The following is a 26,997-nucleotide window of genomic DNA, read 5'->3' on the forward strand; positions in this document are numbered from 1 at the left end:
ATACCAAATAAATAGTCTTGGTCCATAGCGTTGTAGAAAAATATTTGCGTTATAATTGGCTGCTTCTTTTTGGAGTTATGAGGCAAAGCGTCCAACTGCCATTTACAATGCATCACCAGTGTGCTCTGAAAAATGTTACAGTTGATGAACTGCCTGTGCACCTGCCCGGTGACCTGGGACATGTGACCTGCTGAGTGATCTAGAAACTGTGTCAGTTATTTGCAGTAACTCACTAAGCGCGGGTACTTCTACAGGCTGTGGGACCCTAATCCCCAGCATAATGTTTCCCTAATTGATTTCATACAATGTTTATACAACAGAAAGAATAATTAAGGCTACTTGGCATAAATGTATACACAGCTACAGCATAGGGCTATGTGGAATAAGCTGATATTCTTTGGGGGATACTTGGAATAAACTGATACACAACAGAAACCACACATAGGCTGCCATTAGGGAATACAAGATACAAAAGCCCTGATCTTCATTATAATGTTTATGTTTGGAACACATTCATTGTAACACTGCTGTACCTTGGCGGATGAACCTCCACCTGATCCGCTCCCGTTGCCAGAATTATTTATGTGTTCAGGAAGATGAGGCCACACCCATTCTGACTGCCAAAATTGTGACAGGTATGAAAACAATATATACAAGGATTTCTGATTATCTCATAACAAAAACAAAACAGGGTTTGTTTGAAAAGTGACAGGATCAGATTACCTGGTACTTTGGGCCAGATGTATCAAGTTTAAAAAGTGATAAAATGGAGAGTGATAAACAGCCAGCCAATCAGCTCCTAACTGCCACAGGCTGGGTTTGGAAAATGACAGGTAGGAGCTGATTGGCTGGTTGTTTAGCACTCTCCATTGTATCACTTTTTTGAAGCTTCATATATCTGGCCCAAAGTACCAAAGTGGAGAGAAATAAAGTACCAGCCAATCAGCTCCTAATTACCATATTACATCTGTGTTTGAAAAATGACATTTAGGAGCTACTTGGTTGGTCTTTTATCTCCCCCATAGCCATATTCTGCTATAGGTGATTCTCAACGCTAGTCCTTGAGTATCCCAAACGTCATGTTTTCAGGATTTGTGTCTGTGGGAAAAGGTGGTATACTGTAATTACTTATCCAGCTAAATTGTGCAAGAAATCCAGAAAACATGACCTGTTGGTGTAACAAGAGGACTGGAGCAGAGAACCACTGATGGGGAATTTCTAGACAGAAAAGGCATGTTCTTTATAGATGCTAGATGTTGTTATATCATATGAGATGTTCTCCCTGTATCTGGGCCCTGGTACGACAGGATACAGCTGTCTGGCAATGTGCGGCCCTTAGGCACTGTCACGCCTGTCACTGACACCTAGTACTTGTATTCAGTGCCGAATTTCCCATTAGGCACGTGAGGCACGTGCCTAGGGGCGGCACATGTTTGGGGGCGGCACTTGGGTGCATGTGATAGTACTGTCAGCCTGAAATGTACCAGTAACAGCAAAATGTTTCCACTTTACTGCACCAGGTTCTATCTTGAATAGAGTGTAAATAGATAGGACATGCAGATACTGCCCCTGTAAGTTGTCCTACTTAGCAAATCATAAAATGAGGGCTTATAACTAATCAATAAAAATATTACAATTAGGCAGGGGGGCGGACATTGATTTTGTGCCTACGGGCGCCGTCACCCCTAAATCCGCCCCTGCTTGTATTGATCCAGCTGTTTTACAGATTGTAAAGGACTGACAGTATCCAGTGCAGTACGGGCTGCTGTCCATCGTCTGTACCCCAATCCATTCCTCCACGTCACAGGGCTCAGACAGGTAATTACCGGTAGACGGTGATGTAGGAATATCTCATCCTATAACTTATGAGTCAGTGTGATGGGTCAGCAGAGGAGACGGCAAAACCATCCAAGTGTCACTCAGGACCAGTCACTGATCCGGGAGACACATTACCAGCTCTGTCCTCACACTTCGCAAACTGCATGGAATGTGCATACAAATGTGTCACTGTGATGTAACATCTCCACGTCTCAGTGAGGTCATTGTCTGCATTCATATGAACACTGGCCTGGCCCCCAACATGACCGTGGCCGATGTTATGCTGGGGGAGGGGGGGTACGTTAACCACTGTGGGTCAACAGACCATAGGTCAATACATGAAAAATGTCAACATACCTTATATTGAATACGAAAAGAAGATGGTGAAACAGAAAGAGTCTCAGCGCTGATGGTCAGCAAAGTGGGAATATACGACAAGTGGTGACCCCTCACCACAGAAAATCACAGAATATTGGAAAAATGTGTATAGAACACATTTAATTTGAAATATTCCCTCCTGCGAGCCACTAATATTATAAAGCGGAAAGGGACGTTCCTTCCTTACTCGGGACGGTCCTCTTCTCCGCTGAATGGGATAGTGTAATAGTTGTCCAAATACGTCTAACACCTTCCCTTCACCGAAATTCTTTTTATAAGAAAAAAGGTACCATACATCCCTTATAGGGAATGGCGTCTCCTCTTCTCCGAAAATGTAAATTTCTTATAACACATCCAGGGTACCAGTACACTCCTTTCCTCCAGACAACTCCAGCGGGTCTCAGAGGTATATATGGAGACACAATGGAACCGCATATGGTGTAACACAGTTTTTATTCACAGAAACAACATATGGGTAAAAACAGGGTAGGGAGATATAACACATACATAAAAAAAATGATCTGCCACATAGGAGTAAAAGTCAGAGCAATTACCAGAGCCGGTGGAGAACTAGATGGACTAAGTTCTCATAAAGCGCTTATGGGAGTAAGGTCCCGGAAACCATTCCCCAGAAAGCTCCAGACAGCGATCCCCGGCAAATGCTCCTTGCTCCTGTGGATATCTGCAGTGGTCCAACGCGTTTCGACTGTCACTTACGGTCTTTTTCAAGGATAAATTACCCCATTGCAGACAAATATTTAAAGGACTAAGATCCAATCGAATTAGGGCGTTGTATCGCGCCCCCTATGACGCTGTAATGCGTATCACTAAGCTACCGTGCCCCACTTCCGGCAGCGAGGGCATTGCGTGAATGCCCCGCTTCCGGTTTAGCAGACGTGACGGACCTTATACCTTATATTGACATTGTTGAAAAGTTGACACACACACACACTAGGTCGACATGGAAAGAGTTGACATAAAAAAGGTTGACCTGAGTTTTTCATGTTTTTTTTCCAAAAACATGTTTTTTTCATTCTTTACCATCCAAGTGGACATAGAGGGAGAATATAATAGTGTGCTGAGTGTAGCGTGGCAGCATGCCCGAAGCATGGCGAGCAAAGCGGTACACTATACTGTGTCCATGTCGACATAGACAACAAAAAATGTGAAAAACTGCCTACCTTTTTTCATGTCAACTTTTTCCACATTGACCTATTGCTTGTGTCGACATTTTGACCCTGTCGACCTAAGCCAGGTGGACTTTTTTTACGTATCCACCTACAGCCTGTCGACCAATAGTAGTCAACCTAATGACTGTTGACCTTCTTATAGTGGACCCCATGATGCATTCCTATTACAGGTTGGGTTTGAAACAAGGCCGAAGTTGCTTGGCTGGTACTTTATCTCTCTCCATGCATTGTTGTACATGCCCCTACTGTATGTGTTTAAAGCATCTGTCGCAAACCCATATAACCAGATCAGGAGGTAATGAAATGTCCCTCTCGGCTGTTACTAAAGGCCGTTGGTATGTGGTTACTAATGGCTTGCCTACCCTCCCGAAAATTGGGTCCGCCTCTCGGCCCCCCGGAAAGGAGGGCAAGTCTCCCGCTTGCCGGCCAGAGCCCCCGCACCCCCCTTCCCCGCTGATTGTAATATATCATATTACTAGGGATGGCCATCGACCATCGATGATTCGAAATCATCGATGGTTCATGGCCGATGTTGAATACTTTAGCCATCGATGGGGGAGAACCAGATGGTTTCCCTCCATCGATGGAACAGCAAAACAATGTTTTGCTTCTTTTTTTTTCTTTTTCAAAGTGCTGGGACACGGAGCATAGCTCCGCCCCTAAACACCCACAAAGCCCCGCCCCCTGTGTTTTGATTGGCCCACAGGCCAATCAAATACAATGGATGACCATCGATATGTAAAAATGTCGATTGTCCATCCATAGCATAGTTTAGCACAATCGATGGCCTATTGCAGAATTGCCATCGATGGCAACCATCAATGGCAACGATGGCCATCCCTACGTATTAACGCTGGCGGCCGGCGTTTCCCGCAAATCGCGGGTCCACGGAGAGGGGACGGGGAGTCAATTTAGTACTGCCCCCTAATAGCGGACCCGCGAATCGCGGTGTTTGTGTGGATTGGTCAGTGGCGGGGCTTTGAACTAGCCGCCTTGTTCCCGCCCCCGACCATGAAATACGGCTGGCCTCTCCGGGCTTCTCCCGGGGAGGCAAATGTAAAAGTCGGCAAGTATGCCTAGGATTGTGTTACTAATTAATTAATATCTGGCACTGAGAGAGTTAACCCCAAAGGTGGGGTCCAGGAGCAACTGCTGGGGGGATAAATAATTAGGAATAATATGTGACTGTGCCTATCATCTAAAAGTAGGGACTCTTCCTTCATGTCAGAGTCCTATTCTGATGCAAACGTTTACAAACTCTTTTTTTGGTTTATTTTCATAAGAACTATCTGCATTCATTGTGGTACAATATTGGTCAGGAGAAAAGGAGGACTGCAGATCCCTTCCTATTTTTGGGGCATATTTTAGTTGTGTATTTAAAACTAATCCTAAGCACACAATGACACTGACATATCTATAGACCAGCAGGATATATGACAGGCAGCACGATGACAAACGTTGTGCCCCCTGGCACAGTGGGGGTGGGGCCTGATGTTTGTGGAATCCACATGTACAGGTGAGTTGTTATTGTACATGGCACATCAGGGGATCTGATTCCGCAGTGGTGGAAAGGGAACAGATCTGCATGTGTCTGTTCTCTAAAGTTTGCATCTAACTTTGTATGTTCTGCACAATATTTCTCCTGTGTGATAATTGCAGCTGTTATGTAGTCATTTCTTCTCAAGCGCTCTCACATTGATATGGAAATCTGAACTTTCTACTAAATCTTCTAAAAACCACTTGTAAGCAAGTGTATTTATGAACTAATGAAATTGCTTTTTATTGCATTTCCCCAGGGTTTATCTTTATGGAGCGGTTTATAATCACTGTGGCATTTGCAGTAACCCCTGTGATACCAGCTGAGCTGACGAAGCTCTGGCGTTCCCCAGGCAAAAGCAACATGGCAGGAAAGGTTTGGAGCCTGGAGATTAATACCAGAGTGTCCAGGAGGCTCAGGAATATTAGCTGAGGATTTGCTCTTTGATGATGTCACCATAGTCCCATTTACCGCTGTGTGATGTCACCATAGTCCCACTTACCGCTGTGTGATGACGTCACCATAGTCCCACTACCACTGTGTGATGATGTCACCATAGTCCCACTTACCGCTGTGTGACGATGTCACCATAGTCCCACTTACCGCTGTGTGATGACGTGTCACCATAGTCCCACTTACCGCTGTGTGATGTTGTCACCATAGTCCCACTTACCGCTGTGTGATGACTTCACCATAGTCCCACTACCACTGTGTGATGATGTCACCATAGTCCCACTTACCGCTGTGTGACGATGTCACCATAGTCCCACTTATCGCTGTGTGATGACGTGTCACCATAGTCCCACTTACCGATGTGTGATGACGTGTCACCATAGTCCCACTTACCGATGTGTGATGATGTGTCACCATAATTCCACTACCGCTGTGTGATGACATGTCGCCATAGTCCCACTTACCGCTGTGTGATGATGTGTCACCATAGTCCCACTTACCACTGTGTGATGATGTCATCATAGTCCCACTTACCGCTGTGTGACGATGTCACCATAGTCCCACTAACCACTGTGTGATGATGTCACCATAGTCCCACTTACCGATGTGTGATGATGTGTCACCATAGTCCCATTTACCACTGTGTGATGATGTCACCATAGTCCCACTTACCGCTGTGTGATGACATGTCACCATAGTCCCATTTACCGCTGTGTGATGACATGTCACCATAGTCCCACTTACCGCTGTGTGATGACGTCACCATAGTCCCACTACCACTGTGTGATGATGTCACCATAGTCCCACTTACCGCTGTGTGACGATGTCACCATAGTCCCACTTACCGCTGTGTGATGACGTGTCACCATAGTCCCACTTACCGCTGTGTGATGTTGTCACCATAGTCCCACTTACCGCTGTGTGATGACTTCACCATAGTCCCACTACCACTGTGTGATGATGTCACCATAGTCCCACTTACCGCTGTGTGACGATGTCACCATAGTCCCACTACCACTGTGTGATGATGTCACCATAGTCCCACTTACCGCTGTGTGACGATGTCACCATAGTCCCACTTACCGCTGTGTGATGACGTGTCACCATAGTCCCACTTACCGATGTGTGATGACGTGTCACCATAGTCCCAGTTACCGATGTGTGATGATGTGTCACCATAATTCCACTACCGCTGTGTGATGACATGTCGCCATAGTCCCACTTACCGCTGTGTGATGATGTGTCACCATAGTCCCACTTACCACTGTGTGATGATGTCATCATAGTCCCACTTACCGCTGTGTGACGATGTCACCATAGTCCCACTAACCACTGTGTGATGATGTCACCATAGTCCCACTTACCGATGTGTGATGATGTGTCACCATAGTCCCATTTACCACTGTGTGATGATGTCACCATAGTCCCACTTACCGCTGTGTGATGACATGTCACCATAGTCCCATTTACCACTGTGTGATGATGTCACCATAGTCCCACTTACCGCTGTGGGATGTCACCATAGTCCCACTTACAGCTGTGTGATGATGTGCCACCATAGTCCCACTTACCGCTGTGTGACGATGTCATCATATTCCCACTTACCGCTGTGTGACGATGTCACCATAGTCCCACTACCACTGTGTGATGATGTCATCATATTCCCACTTACCGCTGTGTGACGATGTCACCATAGTCCCACTTACCGCTGTGTGATGTTGTCACCATAGTCCCACTTACAGCTGTGTGATGACATGTCACCATAGTCCCACTTACCGCTGTGTGATGTTGTCACCATAGTCCCACTTACAGCTGTGTGATGACATGTCACCATAGTCCCACTTACCGCTGTGTGATGTTGTCACCATAGTCCCACTTACCGCTGTGTGATGTTGTCACCATAGTCCCACTTACAGCTGTGTGATGATGTGTCATCATAGTCCCACTTACCGCTGTGTGATGATGTAGTCCCATTGTCCCATTTACTATTGTGCGATGATAGATAGATACCACTTTATTGTCATCACCCTAAATTAGGGCGACAAAATTCAATTTAGCATCCATCCGAATACGTACATACAATAAAAAACCAGAATCAATAAGCAAATTACAATGAATACTTAAAACTCATTAACCCTCCCACCCTGACCAAATTTCGTATTTAATTCTACAATAGCCCTAGGAAAAAAGCTATTCCTCAGCCTTCTAGTCCTACTCCGTAAACAACTAAAACGCCTGCCTGACGGTAGTAACACAAATAATAGTATGCCGTAGATACGGAGACGCAGGGCCTCGCGATCTCCTTGCGCCGCCATCTTGATGTTGTCACCATAGTCCCACTTACCGCTGTTTGATGATGTGTCACCATAGTCCCACGCCTAGGGTGACATTCTATGCTATGCGAGTATCGTTATTTTGCGGTAATTAGACCACAAAATGGCGATATCGCATTTTCCCATTAAATCGTTGATTTAATGGGATGCGCATAGGGGCTGAAATCGCATATTTTGTGCGTAAAGGTCTGGTGAATAAAAATGCGAGATTAATTCGCATTTTCAGCGCATCCAGAGCAGAGATGTTACTCCGTCGGCGTCTATATTCAGAATGATTTCTGGCCAATCAGGAGCCGAGTATCTCGGCTCCTGATTGGCCGAGAAATCATTCTGTTCACAGACGGCGAAGAGGAAACATCTCAGCGCCGGGCAAAGTCCTTCAAGCCGGGTACCAGTCGGGAGCAGCGCTGTCACCGGAGGTCGCCGCCGGGAAGCAGGTGAGTAGGATTTTCCTCCTTAGGTACCCCTCTGGACTACCACGGATCCTGGACCCCGGATTCTTCACGCCAGGAGCCCCGGAACCCCAGAACCAGCCCCGGAACCAGGACCAAGGCCCCGGAACCGGACTCTTCTGCCCTGGAGCCCCGGAGGAAGAATCCAGGATCCAGGGACCGACCTACGGGCTCAAGGTAGGTAAGTATCAGTGTGTTTCGTGTGTATTAAAGTTTTATTTTACAGGGTGTCAGTGTGATTTTGTGCACTATTTTTTACACTGCAGAACTACAAGTGCCAGCGGGCCCTTTAATGCCCCGCATGCTGGGACTTGTGGTTCCCCAAGTCCCAGCATGCGGGGTAGGCTTGCTGGGACTCATAGTTCGCCAGTGTAAAACAATAGTTATCATTCTTTTTTTTACACAAAGCATCAGCTCCATGCCCACAGCCCAGGGGCATGGAGGACAGCCCCGGACTATCAGCATGGGCTGGTAAGTCCTGGAGGGGGGGGACCCCTTCATTGGGGGGGTCCCCACTTCCCCAGGACCCCTGCCCATGCTGACCAGCCAGGGGGTTAATGCTTTGGCCGGGGGGACTTGTATAAAAAGTCTCCCCCCGGCTGTGGCATTACCCTGCTGGCTGGTTGTGTCCGGTGCTGGTTCTTAAAATACGGGGGACCCCTAGTCACTTTGTCCCCCGTATTTTGGGAACCAGCGCCGGACCTTGAGTCTGGTGCTGGTTTCATAAAATCAAGGGGACCCCGATTTGTCGGGGACCCTGATTTTATGTCACCAGCACCGGCTCTGTGAGCCTGGGGCTGGTTACACTCGGGCGGGGGACCCCGCGCTCGGTTCTTTTTTTTCCAACCTTGCGCTGTCCTGCAAATGTGCGATTTTCAGACATGAAAATCGCACATTTTCAGGACTAAAAACAGCGCACTACATCGCCGCAAATCGCCCCTATTCGCACTTTTCAGCCTCCAATGCGCATAACATTAAATATGTGCATTTAGGCTGAAAAATGCGATTTGAAAATAGGCGATTTGCGGCGATATGGTGTGCGAATTAAACATGCGCAATTAGCGCAGAGCATAGAATGTCACCCCTGGTGTCTGATGACATCCTCTGTGTGATGATGTCACCATTGTCCTACTCACCGCTGTGTGATGTCTTGAGGACCGTGTTGGGAATCTCTGGCTTACTTTCATGGTGCCCCTGCCCCGTGCACAGTGCATAGTGTCGGCATACCTATCTGGGTTCGTCAGCTTTATTAAACTAAGCAAGGGCACACCTAACTAATCTTATAGAACCAGTAACATTCCAACCTTAGCCAATCCACACTATACCCTGCACACCATAACAGAGCACCTCCACAGCCAAACTCATCAGTGGCTGGCTCCAGGGGAGGGGACTGCAGCACTGTTTGAAATTAAAATAGGGGAGCCACACCCACTCCCAGTGAGTCAGTTTGGGATGGCAGTTGGTGGTAGTGGGTGTGGCTCCCCTATTTGATTTTTGAATTTTGATGCAGCTCCTTCTTGGAGCTGCCACTGGAACTCATGCAGACTTAGACTAGGTGTGGCAGGAGGGAAGCTTTAGGTTGCAACAAGGGTGAAATCAGGACAGGTTCCTCCTTATAATACAATTATCCAAAACTCCTCTCCATCCACACCAACAATCAAGTAATTGTTAACAATTTCTAAATTAATCTTTGTTTACTAGACCCATTTTTGACCCCCTTGAACAGCCGAGGTTGCAAACACAAATGCCGGCCTTGGGGTTTAATCCTCCTCACCCCCAAGTAATCATTGGGGTGTTCATTGTGTTACTTCCATTTGTGCCTGAGAAGTACAGTGATACCTCCTGTACTGTAATACACATCACTCCTGCTCGTGAGCTGAGTAATTCCTCCTCTTAGACCTTTGGACACGTTTCCAACAACAGCGTCATCCCCTAAGTGATTTGACGAGGTCAAAAAGTTCCTCACTGTCGTTGTTTGACAGAAAACAGCGCATTTTACCACCGAGCCATCTCTTCTCTTCCTAAACTCGTTTGGATGTCCAGGAATTAACGAACATTTTCCTGAAATAGTTCTTATTTTATAAACAATCTGCAGAGCTCATCTTCCGGCACAAAACGAGAACATCCCAATGTTAGACAATGACTGTGCTAAGAAAATGTTATTTGGGAAAGCCAGAATTCCAGCCTTGTCCCAGGATACAGTTGGGCACCTGGTGGGCCGATGAGGATTAGTTATGAGCATTGTATGTAAGTCCAAATTTCACATTGCAAGCGCTGTGTGATAGGCTCGTAGCAGTCAGGAGCAATCTATCAAATAAGTGTTACTTACCAAAGTACAGGAATATCTGTCTAAAGCCCAAATACTGACAACATTACGGTAGTATGGGTTGTGTCATGGTTAGCATTATTACCCAACAGCACTGAGGTCATGGGGTTGATTCCCACCATGACCCGAACACTGTGTTTTTATGTTCATTGTTCTCGCTGTACTTGGGTGACACATTTCAAGTAATAAAGTAATAAAGGGATACGGGTTATACATACAGTTGTGATTGCACAATACATCAGGGATGTGCGGTGAGGTAAATAACTCAGGAGTCCTTGGCAAGTAACAGAGCCAGATTTGCAAACAATATATGAGCCATGGGGTACATGCCGGCGTTATACACAAGTACAGCAGTATATATTGCTGGAGATTCGCTGATTTTTATAAGAGATGTGCAGAAAAGGCAGCCAGGTGAGGCACTGCCTCACCTGCCATAGACTTAGATACTTTTCCACATGTAACAATAAGATTTTTTTTTATATATATATACCCTGAGGACGAGCACTGGGCTCGAAACACTGGTGTAGGTCACCTGATATGCAATAAAGCACTTTATTTACTTCAAGACTCCGAGTGATGCCTGTTGCCTGATTTACCTGTGTTGGACCTGCGTGGTTCTGGGAAGGCACCGGAGCAAGCTGCCTTTTTACTTCTTTAGTGGAGTGCCGGATTATCTCTTCTCTCTCTCTCTCTCTCTCTCTCTCTCTCTCTCTCTATATATATATATATATATATATATATATATATATATATATATATTCTTTGTGTTTCTTACATACTTTATAAATTCAAAACTCCAGCATATACTTTAGTATGACAGGTAAGGCTGTGCCTCACCTGCCTCACCCCACCGCATGCCACTGACATACATAATACACGTACAACACAAATAAGGCTAAATTTTGATATTTTTTTTCTTCCTTAAGCTACACGGAAAATCTGAGATGAATGAAGATAATGACCCGGGAGTTGGAGGACATTGGACAGGTACATATTTCCGTCATGCTCATTTCCAGCCAATATGCCAGATTTTCTGTTCTTTCGTGGAAGAAACTCTGACACCCGCAATGAAGGATGACTCCTATCTAATATAGAAGCGGGGAATCCGCTCCCTTCCTCTAATAGAGGTAGATATTATATTCTCAGTGTTTTTCCTGCTATTCAGTGGAGAGGAATCCAGAATCCTTTCCTAATAGTTATGGGAGGAATTTGATCAATGTATTCAACATACATACTTCAACATGTATACAACATACTGCAGTATTGCTCTGATCTGACTATCTATTGCAAAGTCAACTTGGCGCGTTTCATGGGATTTCTGGCTGCTTCATCAGAATGGATTGTGTATTGTAGTGAGAAATTTTTCATTCAGTATCTTGACTCCTGACGCTGGCATCCCGACTACCAGCAGAACACTGGCACCGGAACTTTGAAAGATACAAGGATGCCGACCTACAATACTGACAGCTGGCATCCTGAATGTAAGCATGCCAGGGCAGGTTAGGAGTTTAGGCCTGGGAACGGAGGGGGGCTAGGGTCAGACACTAAGGGGGGGACTTAGGGTTAGGTTGTGGCAGGGGGTGTTAGGCGAGCTAAAGGACTGTCCAATCAGCTCCTGTCATGTTATAGTCTGTGTTTGAAAAACTGCAGTTATGAGCTGGTCAGCTGGTACTTTATCTCTCTTTTCTTTATCTCTCTCCAAGACTTAGTACCAGTTTATTCTAAAAATAGTATTTCTGAAAAGTAAAACATTCTTTAGAACTAATTTGCTTAAAAAAAAGAGTAATTAAGTTCTAGGTAAAATATGATAAAGTTCCTATCCTGGGATGTAATTTATGGATGGACAGATTGCAGAAGGCGGGGGCTGTAAGGACGGATATCACGCAGATGGCGGAGGAGGTAAGGGAAACGTTAGCCTACAAATTTTCATCATATTTGACATATTACCAGGTTCCGCTATGTACTGACCTGAACAGATGTACAGAATAATTCAGAGCTATGCTCTGCTAAATATTTCATACGGAATCTTTGATTTGGGGAGTGTAAGTAGAACACAGGAGGACGCAGCGAGAATCCAAAAGTCGTTTCCAATCTTATTATTTGTCCTAACTCCCCAAACTGTTAGCACATCACAAAACTGATCCTCGCACGTCTAGCGGTGGAGAACTCTCCGGTGATGGACAACGTTTATCATTATATCGGGAAGACCCCTTCATAGGCTCCAGAACACAAAGTGCACTAAGGGGGCAGATAATTGTGTTACCTGCTCTAACATTACCCTGATAAAGTGCAACGCTCTCATTTAAGGTCGCTATTTTTATCTACTTATTCCCAGCTATTTGTATAGCGCACACATATTCAGTAGTGCTGTATAGAGGGTATTTGGTCATTCACAGCAGTTCCTGTGCCAGCAGAGCTTACACGCTATAGAATCTGCACAGAATGACTATTTTGATAGGGGGATGAGGTTGATATTCCAGCTATTAGGCTGCAGGCAGTCAGGAAGTCTGAAGCCGGAATCCCGACTCAAGGTTGCAAGAATGGTGTCAGAATACCGATATCGATGGAAATGCCAAAGCTGGAATCACAGCTGCTGGTATGGCGATTGTACAGTAAGTATGAAGTGCGGGTTAGTGGTTTGTGTGTGTGTGTGCGGGGGGGGGGGGAGGTTCGGCACTAGTAGGGAGGTTAGGATTAGGCTGTGGGGAGGGAGGGTTAGGGTTAGGCACTTAGAAGGGGGATAAGGGTTAAGATGCAGGACAGGAAGTTTAGGCTTTGGCTAAAGGAAGGTTAGAGTTAGGCTGCGGGGAGAGGGTTAGGCACTAACACTGGGGATGGTTAGAGTTAGGCTGCGGGGAGAGAGAGTTAGGGTTAAGCACTAGTGGGGATGATTAGTGTTAGGCTGCAGGGAGAGAGAGTTAGGGTTAGGTACTAGTGGGGATGTTACAGTTAGGCAGCGGGGAGAGAGAGTTAGGGTTAAGCACTAGTGGGGATGGTTAGAGTTAGGCTGTGGGGAGAGAGAGTTAGGGTGAGGTACTAGTGGGGATGGTTAGAATTAGGCTGTGGGGAGAGAGAGTTAGGGTGAGGTACTAGTGGGGATGATTAGAGTTAGGCTGCAGGGAGAGAGAGTTAGGGTTAGGTACTAGTGGGGATGTTACAGTTAGGCAGCGGGGAGAGAGAGTTAGGGTTAAGCACTAGTGGGGATGGTTAGAGTTAGGCTGCGGGGAGAGAGAGTTAGGGTTAAGCACTAGTGGGGATGGTTAGAGTTAGGCTGCATGGAGAGAGAGTTAGGTTTAGGCACTAGTGAGGATGGTTAGAGTTAGGCTGCGGGGAGAGAGAGTTAGGGTTAAGCACTAGTGGGGATGGTTAGAGTTAGGCTGTGGGGAGAGAGAGTTAGGGTTAAGCACTAGTGAGGATGGTTAGTTAGGCTGCAGGGAGAGAGAGTTAGGGTTAGGCACTAGTGGGGATGGTTAGAGTTAGGCTGCGGGGAGAGAGAGTTAGGGTTAAGCACTAGTGGAGATGGTTAGAGTTAGGCTGCAGGGAGAGAGAGTTAGGGTTAGGCACTAGTGAGGATAGTTAGAGTTAGGCTGCAGGGAGAGAGAGTTAGGGTTAAGCACTAGTGGGAATGGTTAGAATTAGGCTGCAGGGAGAGAGAGTTAGGCTGCGGGGAGAGAGAGTTAGGGTTAAGCACTAGTGAGGATGGTTAGAGTTAGGTTGCAGGGAGAGAGAGTTAGGGTTAGGCACTAGTGGGGATGGTTAGAGTTAGGCTGCAGGGAGAGAGAGTTAGGGTTAAGCACTAGTGGGGATTTTTAGAATTAGGCTGCGGGGAGAGAGAGTTAGGGTTAGGCACTAGTGGGGATGGTTAGAGTTAGGCTGCAGGGAGAGAGAGTTAGGGTTAAGCACTAGTGGGGATGGTTAGAATTAGGCTGTGGGGAGAGAGAGTTAGGGTGAGGTACTAGTGGGGATGATTAGAGTTAGGCTGCGGGGAGAGAGAGTTAGGGTTAGGCACTAGTGGGGATGGTTAGAGTTAGGCTGCAGGGAGAGAGAGTTAGGGTTAAGCACTAGTGGGGATGGTTAGAGTTAGGCTGCAGGGAAAGAGAGTTAGGGTTAGGCACTAGTGAGGATGGTTAGAGATAGGCTGCAGGGAGAGAGAGTTAGGGTTAGGCACTAGTGAGCATGGTTAGAGTTAGGCTGCGGGGAGAGAGAGTTAGGGTTAAGCACTAGTGAGGATGGTTAGAGTTAGGCTGCAGGGAGAGAGAGTTAGGGTTAAGCACTAGTGAGGATGCTTAGAGTTAGGCTGCAGGGAGAGAGAGTTAGGGTTAGACACTAGTGGGGATGGTTAGAATTAGGCTGCGGGGAGAGAGAGTTAGGGTGAGGTACTAGTGGGGATGATTAGAGTTAGGCTGCGGAGAGAGAGAGTTAGGGTTAAGCACTAGTGGGGATGGTTAGAATTAGGCTGCGGGGAGAGAGAGTTAGGGTGAGGTACTAGTGGGGATGGTTAGAGTTAGGCTGCGGGGAGAGAGAGTTAGGGTTAGGCACTAGTGGGGATGGTTAGAGTTAGGCTGCGGGGAGAGAGAGTTAGGGTTAGGCACTAGTGGGGATGGTTACAGTTAGGCTGCGGGGAGAGAGAGTTAGGGTTAGGCACTAGAGGGGATGTTTAGGGTTCGGCTGTTGGAATTTCCGGTACTTATGTAGTATCTGGGCTGCCGATTTTTTGATTGTATGCCTTAAGTTAAGGCATACAATCAGATGCGATGCGATGCGATATCGCATCGCATCGCATCGCATCCGATATCGGATGCGATGACCCGATTTTTCCATAGGAATCAATGTTAAAATGATTCCTATGGAAAAATGGGTCCTTTTCATACCCCTACTATCCAAGTGGGCATGGAGTTGGATATAAACCTGTGGCGAGCGTAGCGAGCCACCGAGCCCGAAGCGTGGCGAGCGAAGCGAGCCCCGCGAGGGGACGGTATTCGTCCCCTCGCGGGGCTCGCTTCGCTCGCCACGCTTCGGGCTCGGTGGCTCGCTACGCTCGCCACAGGTTTATATCCAACTCCATGCCCACTTGGATAGTAGGGGTATGAAAAGGACCCATTTTTCCCATTGAATTCCATGTTAAAATGGACTCAGTCCATTTTAACATTGATTCCTATGGAAAAATCGGGTCATCGCATCGCATCGCATCGCATCGAATCGCATGGTCGCATGCGATGCGATGCGATCTCCCGATCCGACCCGATTTAGAAATCGGCAGCCCAGATACTACATAAGTACCGAATTTCCTCCATCAGGATGCCAGTGTTGGTATAATGACCACCGGTCTTCCGTATGTAGATAGAGATAACAGCAGCACTAGAGGGATTACAGAACATCAGTAAATGATGCCAGGACAGCACTGCAACAGCAAGAACAGCCTCCGTACTGATGATCTGTGTCATCATGACGTATCTATTCACATGTCAGAAGAATACATGTCATGCGTGTGTGTTGCTATACACACGTGTCATGTATACTGCAGACAAGATGCAGAGAGATAACGGGTAAGTGTATGTGTGACAATAGCACAATCCTCTCATTGCACGGCCTGTAATGAATTCTAGAGAACGGCATTTATTCCGAATGGTTCCCGTGGTGATAACAATGGCCAAGCCGGGCTTTTCATTTTTGAGGTGTTTATAGCAATCCATGATCCATTGAAATGACCTCTGCTGTCTCCAGTCCCCGAATACTTTATTGTATTGGAGTTTTGTCCATTAAAAAATAACTTTATGTTTATGCACTTAAAAAGTGTTCGTTCTCTTCACACATGATGGGTTTTAACATCATTCTAAAGTCAATTTATAGACAGATCAGTTGCAAATAAACAACAAAAACTCCGGGGAAATGAATCTATATTCCTGCATGGTCAGTTCTGTTATAAAACCTTGTGTTCTCATTGAAAATCACTAGCTTTGTAATATGTCAATTACATAAAATCTGTTAAGCAGTCCCAGCGTACACTTTCCTCTCCATCCTTCCAAAAGTGTTCATTTCCAAGCTGATCACCACCTGGCACTGAGACCGGGCTGGCAACAGCGGTGAAAGTCAGGCGGAGGAGACAGAGACTCTGTGCCTCCAACTCTGCATTGGTACATGCAGGGCTGTCTTAACATTAGCCTGGGCTCCTGGGCAAAATATTTCACTGGGCCCTGTCTCTCTCACCTCGCCTATGTGCAGGCATCGGGGTCCAGGCAGTGGGGGCTGGGAGCTTGTAGCGCTATTTAGGGGGTGGGAAGTGCGGCTGAATTTGAAAAGACTGTTCGGATGCTGATTGGCTAAATTCTCTCAGCCAATCAGCTTCCGGCCAGTCTTTTCAAATTCAGCAGCGTTTCCTTCCCGCCCTGCAGCCTGGCAAATAGCTTTGATACAAGCTTCCAGCCACCGCAGCCTTAGCAGCTCCCTGGGGCAGTGCCATCTTCCCCACTGGGATGGGCCCCTTGAAACTTTGGGCCCCTGGACAACTGCCCATTAAGCCCAATGGGAAAGACAGAACTGGGTACATGCTGAGGGGCGTCCTACATATATCAATCACCGATACTGAATGACGCAGCACCGCACGGACCCAAAGACCAATAGGCAGCTGTCTAGGGGCTCCAGGATCTGAATGAAGATCCCCTCCTCACATTCATCTGAGGAGCTGGAGAGTGGGTATTGGAATGTGGTGGTGGGAGGAGCTGTCATTTGCCTAGGGCGCTAAAACACCCCACACTGGGCCGATCACATAGGAGTCATGGTTTGCATAGAGAGAAGGAGCAGGGTAGGAATGGCGGGCAGGTATGGGATGACTAGGCCGTGATCACATAAATGTTATGGAATTAGACCTGGACACAGATGCAGGAGGCGGATCTCTCACATTCGCTTGACTCCGGATGCACAGAATGTGCTGCTGATGATTTGCAGTCACTTCTGATTGGCTGATTTCATATGGACTCCTCCCACTCAAACGAAACAAATCATTAGTTTGGCTCCCATTCTATATGAAGTTTGTGAATCTGCTCCCATTACTACATTCATATCTGCATCTAGGGGCCAAAGTAAAGCGATTGTTCGAGTCCAAATTTGGCCCCCTGTCCGAAGGTGGGTGTTTGCTCATGTGCATGCGCGAATATACACATAAACCCCGGGAGTGACAAATTCCTCTGACCGACTGCGCTAATCTTATGGCCAAATGCACAATGAATACTTCACGTAGTTATAAAAGTTCTGTTTATTGCAACAAATTGAGAAACTGACTCATCGGAATTGGCAAATCTTTTTTTCCCAACATCTTCACCCACTTCCTGCACCTGGGGCGCGTGGCCAGCACGGGAACCCGCTATTTGTGCAACCTGGGGAGAGCGGAAACCTTATCACTGTGTCTGGGACAGGCCTCGTCCATTATCAGGAGGTTCTATTACCATCGGTAATGTCTCTGCCAGTCTCCTCACCGCGCACATTCTGCTGTTACAGGATCCCCTCCGCACATACATCCGTGCACCTCAGCGCAGGACCCCGGCCATCTACCAATCTCATCTGCAATCACTTGTGGATAATGTCATGGCCCAGGAATGCTGGCAGCGCTGACTATTTATGAGCTGTGCGCTTCTAATGGTTCTCTGCAAAAGATCATCCCCATTCTGCTGAAGGCTAGGACTAATACTCCTCTGCCCAATCCTGGGGATCATTTGGTCGACAGATCAAAAAAGGTTGACAGGCTTTAGGTCATCATTTATTTATTAACAGTTTCTTATATAGCGCATACATATTCCGCAGCGCTGTACAGAGAATATTACCAGTTATTTACATAGCGCACACATATTCTGCAGCGCTTTATAGAGAATATATGAACAGTCACATCAGTCCCTGCCCCAGTGGAGCTTACAATCTATATTCCCTACCACATGTACACGCACACACAGACAAACTAGGGTTAATTTGTTGGGAGCCAATTAACCTACCAGTATATTTTGATTGTGGGAGGAAACCGGAGTACCCGGTGTAAACCCACGCAAGTACAGGGAGAATATACAAACTCCGCACAGATAGTGGCATGGTGGGTATCGAATCCACAACCTCAGCGCTGTGAGGCAGTAATGCTAACCATTACACCATCTGCATTGACAAAAGGTTAATAGTGTATAAGTAAAAGGTCAATGTGAAAAATGGTCAATGAAGGAAAAGTTTTCACTTCATTGAGTGTCTATGTCAAAATCTGCCGACATGAACACTGTGTAAGTGACCTGCCTCCCCTTGGCTCTCTGCACTCAGCACACTATTATAATCTAACTCTATGAACATTGAGATCGTGAAGTAAGAACATGATCATATAAAAAAATGAATGATGAAAAACTCATGTCGACTTTTTCTGTGTTGACCACTTTGATGTAGACCTTTTGCTTGTTGTGACCCTTTGTCAATATCGACCTAAAACCTGACAACCTTTTCGTGTGTCGACATCTCCCCTGCCGAATTGAAGTGTTTGACCCATTATTGACCGTTGACCTAATTAATGTCGACTAATTGAACGTATCCCTATTCTGCAGCCCAGAGTAGCTTGCTGCAGCTCATGGTAACAGTAAAGAGTTGGCCATGCATAGGGTGTGGACATTCTTCATTGTGGGTGTGGCCAGCCACCACAGAAGTTCGGCTAACCATCAGAGGGTGCATGATTCGGGCCCTTGCATCAATGATAATGAGGCAGATGTATTATGCCTGGCAAAGAGATAATCTGGAGATAAAATGGAAGGCGATAACGCACCAGCCAATCAACTCCCAAATGTCATATTTCAAACATAGCTTATTGGCTGGTGCGTTATCTCCTTCCACTTTATCTCCAGTTTATCTCTTTGCTAAGCTTAATACATCTGCCCCTGTGTACTTGATTAATAACCACAGTGCATTGTAGAGAATACACCATTGTCCTGTGCAGTATAATGTAACATGTATAATCCAAGTGCACAGCCTGGAACCTCAGGGAGAAGGGCCCACTGGGGGTATATAGCCTTGAGGGCCAGCTGGACCATAACTAATGTATAGTGCTATAAGCTATATTGCAGTCAAATAGGGTAAGGAGAGCTTACAATGACATGATATGGCTGGAGAAGGATGGGATGGGGCAGTTACATTATATGACTGGAGGAGGATGGGATGGAGCAATGACGATATATGGCTGAAGGAGGTTGGAATGGGGCAATAACATATGGCTGGAGGAGGCTCGGATGGAGCAATGATGTTATACAGCTGGAGAATGATGGGATGGGACAATGACATCTTATGGCTGGAGGAGGATGGGATGGGGCAATGATGTTATATACTGGAGGAGGATGGGATGGAGCAATGACATTATATGGCTGGAGGAAGATGGGATGGAGCAATGACATTATATGGCTGGAGGAGGATGGGATGGGGCAATGACATTATATGGCTGGAGATGGATAGGATGGAGTGATCACTTTATATGACTGGAGTAGGATGGGATGGGGCAATGACGTTATATGGCTGGAGGAGGATGGGATGGGGCAATGATGTTACTTGGCTGGAGGAGGATGGGATGGAGCTGTGACGTCATATGACTGGAGGAGGATGGGATGGAGCAATGACATTATATGGCTGGAGAATGGTGGGATGGAGCAATGACGATATATGGCTGGAGAATGGTGGGATGGGGCAATGACATTATATGGCTGGAGGAGGATGGGATGGAGCAATGACATTATATGGCTGGAGAATGGTGGGATGGGGCAGTGACATTATATGGCTGGAGGAGGATGGGATGGAGCAATGACAATATATAGCTGGAGGAGGATGGGATGGAGCAATGACATTATATGGCTGGAGAATGGTGGGATGGGGCAGTGACATTATATGGCTGGAGGAGGATGGGATGGAGCAATGACAATATATAGCTGGAGGAGGATAGGATGGAGCAATGACATTATATGGCTGGAGGAGGATGGGATGGGGCAATGATGTTATACAGCTGGAGAATAATGGGATGGGGCAATGACATCTTATGGCTGGAGGAAGATGGGATGGGGCAATGACGTTATATGGCTGGAGGAGGATGGGGCAATGACATTATATGGCTGGAGGAAGGTGGGATGGGGCAATGACATTATACGGCTGGAGGAAGATGGGATGGGGCAATGACATTACATGGCTGGAGGAGGATGGGATGGGGCAATGACATTATACGGCTAGAGGAAGATGGGATGGAGCAATGACCTTATATGACTGAAGGAGGATGGGATTGAGCAATGATTCCATATGGCTGGAGGAGGATGGGATGGAGCGGTGACTTTATATGGCTGGAGGAGGATGGGATGGAGCAATGATGTTATATATGGCTGGAGGAGGATGGGAAGGAGCAATGATGTTATATATGGCTGGAGGAGGATGGGATGGAGCGGTGACATCATATAAATGGAGGAGGATGGGATGGAGCAATGATGCCATATGGCTGGAGGAGGATAGGATGGAGCGGTGACGTCATATGACTGGAGGAGGATGGGATGGAGCAATGATGTTATATATGGCTGGAGGAGGATTGGATGGGGCAATGACATTATATGACTGGAGGACGATCCCTCCCCATATTCCTTACATGTCATATGTTGTCCCTCATACGCAGTATATAAAAGTGATACTTTGTATAGAACATTGCACATGTGACCGCTGACTCTGGAACTCACGGATTGGTTCTGTGTTCAGCACATTTCCTGCACAAGCTGGCGAAATATAAAATGTTCTATTTAAATTCTGGGTAAATATTTTCTCAGCCCACCTAACATATGCCAGATACAATGACACGCTCTCCTCTTTCTGCCAGACACGGCCACGTTTGTGTTCAAACCCACTAATATTATGTCTGTCTTTTACGTTCTCGCATTTCAGCACCGAATAAAAAAATGTGTATCTTTCTTAACCTAGAACTGGAAACATCGAGTAGGTGTGTGACTATTTATTTATTTATTAACAGTTTCTTATATAGCGCATACATATTCCGCAGCGCTTTGCAGCAGTATCAACGCAGGCGCCATGATTTTGCACGCTAAGGCTCGCAGCTGACATCAGATACATGTCACGAAAATGACCGTGACCACTCCCCACTAGTACCATTGTAACACCCTCAATCGGTCACTTCCTGTCAATAACCATGAGGAGGCGTTCTTATTGCGTGCGGTTACGCAACGGCACCTTGACGCTTGTGCAATGCAAACACAGCCCAAAGGCGGCAGAGCAGCTGAGTGACAGTGAGACTCACAACTGCCACCCCACAGCAGACATGGCTGCCCGCAGGTGGTACGGCAGGACAGTTCCAATAAACAGGACTGTCATGCAAAAATTCGGACTTGCTGCACCGTGTATAAAGGGCATCTTTAACAAATTTAGTGGGGAAAATCCCCTTTAGGGAGTCAATATGCAGAATATATGTATATATATATATATATATATATATATATATATATATACAGTGGTCGAAGTGGAAATTTTGAAGTGGGGGTATGGAAATTTTGAAGTGGGGGTATGGAAAAGTAAAGAGTGAATATAGTGCGCACCTTCGGACACCCCCCTGTCCATCAACGTCCCCTGCCAGACTGCCCCGTTGTACAGGGGTATTACAAAAGCACAATATGCGCTGCTGAGTGATCAGAGAGCATCCTGAGGGGGAAAAAAAAGTTTTGTTTTTTTATCTTCAGATTAAAGTGGCGGTATGGCATACCCCCGTATACCGCCCCACTTCGACCACTGTATATATATATATATATATATATATATAATATATATATATATATATATATATATATATATATAGGAATGGAAAACCCCAATCTGCGCCCGGGTAAAGTAAAAGCAGCACCATATTACAGAATACGTGTGAACTGTTCATATAATATGCTGCTTCCACTGCCCCTGAGGAAGTCTTTTTGACGAAACGCGTTGGGCATCTCTTCGACGATCGGCAGTCCAATCAACAGTTCTTTTGATAACAAATTGTGCCAAAATACATTTATTGTGTATTTTATTATTACTCATTGAGCATCTTTTAACATTAAATAAGATTGTTACTTTTAAATGTGTTAATTCATGTCTGGAAGCGCACCCTGATCTCTTTCCCTTTATTCATATATATATATATATATATATATATATATATATATATATATATATACACACACAAGTCCCATGAAGAAGGCACACTGACACATCCAGAAATGGTGATAAACAAATCAATTGTTTATCACCATTTCTGAATGTGTCAGGGTGCCTTCTTCATTGGACTTGTATGGCTTTATTTGAAGTGCACCTGAACTGCTGTACTATACTTGGAGTGCCGGTTAAAAAGGACCACAGCCAAAAAAGCACTTATAAATGACACTATAACAGCTGGTTATACAAAAAAAATTTAGGAAACATTTTCTATTAAAACTTTTCTTCATTAAAAGGATTTATTTTCCAAGATCTCTTTGCAGCCTGATAACATCCAATGATTCAGATATTCTGAAATAATGATCATCAAAAATCCTGACGCGTTTCATCATCAAGACTTCATCAGGGGTGATGATCAATTGTGTGGGGATACTAGAGTACCGTATTCCACTGAGCGCAGAAATGTGGGTCCGCCCAGCGTTATATACACAGTCACAGACTGACCGTTCTGGCTAAATATATGAGATATATTCATTTATTTATTTAATAACAGTTTCTTATATAGCGCATACGTATTCTGCAGCGCTTTACAGAGAATATTTGAACATTCACATCAGTCTCTGCCCCAGTGGAGCTTACAATCTATATTCATGAATTGATAGACCAGATAGCATGCCTGGAATCAAACATTAATGTCATAGCTATGTGTATTGTAGCCATTTTGAATAATAGTGTTAGGACCTGCAGAAAAGTGGGGTCCCGTGAAGGGGGCTGCAGGCTTAAATGCATTTATCAATTCATGAACTAAATCTCCACTACTTCTGGAATGGTGACTGGGCACTGCCAGGCTGATAATGGGGCATATGGGAAGCATATATCATATATATGATATTTTTCTTTCAGCATAGCCATGTTACATGTTCATGTTACATAGAGAAAACAGTTGTTACGTGATTGGCCACATTCCTGCGTGACTCCTGTGTTATGCAGGAAACAGGAGGCAGATGGAGCAGCGCAGCCAACTGTCAGTTTTTGTTTTCTATTTTTTTAGCTGTTTTACAATAAAAAGCAGACCTGTCCCAAGCTGACATGGAATTGCGTACACAGGGTAAATGCAGAGTTTCCGAAACTTGGCACACAATGCTCCCTAACAGTTCAGGTTTTAAGGATATCCATCTTAAAGCACAGGTGGTTAAACCACACTTTACTTAATGAAACATAGAATGTGATGGTATATAAGGACCACCTGAGCCATCTGGTCTGCCCATGTACGGGCAAACCTATTCACTAGGGTTCATTTTTGTCAGTATGCAATTTGAGAAGGAATTTGCCTTTGTGAGTGAACCAGAATAAGGGCCAATATACAAACTCCACACAGAGAGGACCACAGTGAGAATGGAACCTACAACCGCAGTGCTGTGAGGCAGTAATGCTAACCATAACACCGTCCATACCGCTTATGCTAAAGCAGAATATCCTTAGAACCTGGACTGTTTGAGGATGACGTTTTTTAGGTTGCCGAGTCATGCTGAGATTTGGTTGGCCAATCAGGGAATTACATTTTAGACATAACCGGCATAGCAAGAGTATAGGTACGTTCTGTCCACTCATTCATTTGGACTCCATAAAATATATTGACATACATCATGGTGAAATGGTCATAATGTCGATATGAGAATGTCAACAACATCATTATTTCGGCATTCAACATACCCGTAATATAAACATTAACTACAATATGTCAACACTGATGACATTTGTAATAATGTGAGTCTATACCGAACCCTAAAGCTCTTACCCTAACTGCAGCACTAACGCTAACACTAACCTTACTGCTAACCCTAAACCTATGTCCTAAAAGATATTTCATTTGTCGACATCCTGTCCATGCTGACATTTACCAGGGGTCTACATTATACTATTCTGACATCACAACTGTTGCCATTATTATGAAGTTGAGGTAATAAAGCATCCTATCAGAATCTGTACGGGCTCCTCCAATAGGAAACAAGATACACGGTCCAGCACGCAAGGAATCCGGTGACTATGAACATCTGCATGTAATAGTCTATGAGATTTGTGAAATGCAATTTTGAAGTTAGACACATATTGATGGTGCAGCTCAGACGGTGCTGTGGCTGAGCCGGGTTCTCGTTGTTCCCAGGTGACACCGCTGAGATTATTACTTAGTCCTGGTACAGGGAAAATGTGTCCCAATTGCACAGTGCCATTCCTCAATATTACAGAGTGGTGACGGGCAATCTAGCTCTCCTGTCACCGCCATCCATTGCAGGGACATGTACAGTGACCCCGGTGTGAGGCTGCGGACAGGCATCGCTGGATATCATTCACAGCCACCCACGCAAACTCTGCAATATGTATGTAATCCAGCCAGTGTGCTCTCTTACAGGACTGTGCGCTCTTACAGAGGGGTGTGCTCTCTTACAGGACTGTGCGCTCTTACAGAGGGGTGTGCTCTCTTACAGGACTGTGCGCTCTTACAGGACTGTGCTCTCTTACAGGGCGGTGCGCTCTTACAGGACTGTGCGCTCTTACAGAGGGGTGTGCTCTCTTACAGGGTGGTGCACTCAGTTACATGGTGGTGCACTCTCTTACAGGACTGTGCGCTCTTACAGAGGGGTGTGCTCTCTTACAGGGCGGTGTGCTCTTACAGAGGGGTGTGCGCTCTTACAGAGGGGTGCGCTCTCTTACAGGTCTGAGTGCTCTCATACAGGGTGGTGCACTCTCTTACAGAGCTGAGTGCTCTCTTACAGGCTGTGCAACTCATGTGGACCCTTTTCATGTTGACCTATTTTATGTTGACCTAATGCTTGTGTCGACATAATGACCTTGTCAACCTAATGCACGTCAACCTACATATAGTGGTCTACCTGATATCTTTCGATCCTCTGACCCATACCCGTCCTGATATAAGAGCAGAAAGTACAGCCAGTCTTGACATAATGGGAATGATATATCGGTCCTGACATAAAGGGCCTTATTCTAGTTCACTCTTTCTGACAAAATCCTTCTTAGATGGACAAAACCATGTGCACTGCAGGTAGGGCAGATGTAAAATGTGCAGGGAGAATTAGATGTGGGTGAGTTATTTTGTTTCTGTGCAGGGTAAATACTGGCTGCATTCTTTTTACACTGCAATATAGATCTCACTTGATAATGGAGCCTGTCCTGACATCAGTGAGGTCGTTCTGTCATATGTGGAGATAGATGATACAGCCATTCTGGCAGAGGTGGAGATGATAGATCAAGATCTGGCAGATGTGGAGATGATAGAGCCAGACCTGGCAGATGTGGAGATGATGGAGTCAGATCGGGCAGAGTTGTAGATGATGGAGCCTGTCCTGACATCAGTGAGGGGTTAGACACAGCCCTGCCATATGTGGAGATGATAGAGCCAGATCTGGCAGATGTGTAAATGATAGAGCCAGACCTGGCAGATGTGGAGATGATAGAGTCAGATCTTGCAGAGTAGGAGATGATGGAGCCTGTTATGTCATCAGTGAGGTGGTTAGAGACAGTCCTCCTTATGTGGAGATGATAGAGCCATATCTTGCAGAGTTGGAGATGATGGAGCCGGTTCTGACATCAGTGGGGAGGATACATCCAGTCCTGCCTTATTATGAAGAATCCGATACCTCTGTAACACAGCATTTCGCCAGGAGTAATGCGTTCATCTTCGGCTCCTCAGCTGTCTGCTCAGTTTATGGTGAAACGTCCTCCCCAATTTCCAGAGCTGAATTGTGTCATTAGATTACTTAAAGTTTAATGTGGCAATTTGTATGTGCTATCCCGTGTAATTCCCTGACTTACAGCGCAGCTGCTTTATTTAAAGTGACTGCACATGTTAAGTGTTCCTGTTTGGGGGTTAGGCTAGATTCTTTATCAGTGGCGAAGTGGGGCCAGCGTGAGCATAATTCCAATGATCTCCTACAAAGCCTGAGGCTAGCAGTGTCCTGCACCAGTCAGTTATCTGGAAAGCAATCACAGTCCGTCAGATTAGACATCGCAGTGTTTGATGTGATTCCAGACTGCACTCGCTTTCTGCAGAAACGCTTTTGAAGTTTCTATTTATTTTTAAATCTAAAAAGTTAATTGTGCAAAAAATGCAACTCCTAAAAGTAGAATTTCTCATTTTGCTATCGACCTGCATTATATATGTCTGACACATTCGTTTTTCTCTCTCTTTTCGCACAGATCATGCCGTGTGTGCAGCGATAGGTACTGTGTGGATTCCCGAAGCGATGTCGTCGGCCTCAGTACTACCGAGCGCAGAGAGGCTCACTGGAACATCACAGATTCCTAGGCCCAAAGAAAG

The 26,997-nt window shown here is 45.8% G+C and overlaps 1 long non-coding RNA gene across 1 annotated transcript; it reads left to right on the forward strand.

The window, feature by feature from the left end:
* The first annotated feature begins 236 nt into the window (after window positions 1-236).
* Window positions 237-26,997, forward strand: LOC146049651 (uncharacterized). Its single transcript, XR_014466172.1, has 3 exons — window positions 237-635; window positions 11,414-11,474; window positions 26,877-26,997. It is a non-coding gene; the product is annotated as an uncharacterized LOC146049651 (long non-coding RNA).

This window comes from Crinia signifera, chromosome 12 (genome assembly GCF_055691185.1).
Source record: "Crinia signifera chromosome 12, ASM5569118v1, whole genome shotgun sequence".
NCBI classification, from domain to species: Eukaryota; Metazoa; Chordata; class Amphibia; order Anura; family Myobatrachidae; genus Crinia; species Crinia signifera.